Genomic DNA, 496 nt, shown 5'->3' with positions numbered 1-496 from the left:
ATCCCCTGTTCTCTCCCCCCTTCCTCTGCTCACCATCCCACCCTCTCCTGCTTACTGGCCCTGGCATTCTCTTACACTGGGGCATAGAACCTTCACAGGACCAAGGGCCTCTCCTCCCATTGATGACCGACTTGGCCATCCTCTGCTATACACATGCTCCTGGAGCCATGAGTCCCCCCATATGTACTCTTTGGTTGGAGTTTTAGTCCCTGGAACTCTGAGGGTACTAGTTAGTTCATATTGTTGTTCGTCCTAAGGGGCTGCAAACCCTTCAGCTCCTTGGGTCCTTTTTCTAACTCCTTCATTGGGGACCCTGTGCTCAGTCCAAAGGATGGCTGTGAGCCTCTACTTCTGTATTAGTTGGGTACTGTCAGAGCCTCTCAGGAGACAGCTATATCAGGCTCCTGACATCGAGCACTTGTTGGCACCCACAATAGTATCTAGATTTGATGATTGAATATGGGAAGGATTCCCAGGTGGAGCAGTCTCTGAATTG

The sequence above is a fragment of the Mastomys coucha genome, unplaced genomic scaffold, assembly GCF_008632895.1.
Source record: "Mastomys coucha isolate ucsf_1 unplaced genomic scaffold, UCSF_Mcou_1 pScaffold6, whole genome shotgun sequence".
NCBI classification, from domain to species: domain Eukaryota; kingdom Metazoa; phylum Chordata; class Mammalia; order Rodentia; family Muridae; genus Mastomys; species Mastomys coucha.
The sequence above is the reverse complement of the archived record's forward strand: the minus strand, read 5'-3'. Positions refer to the sequence as shown.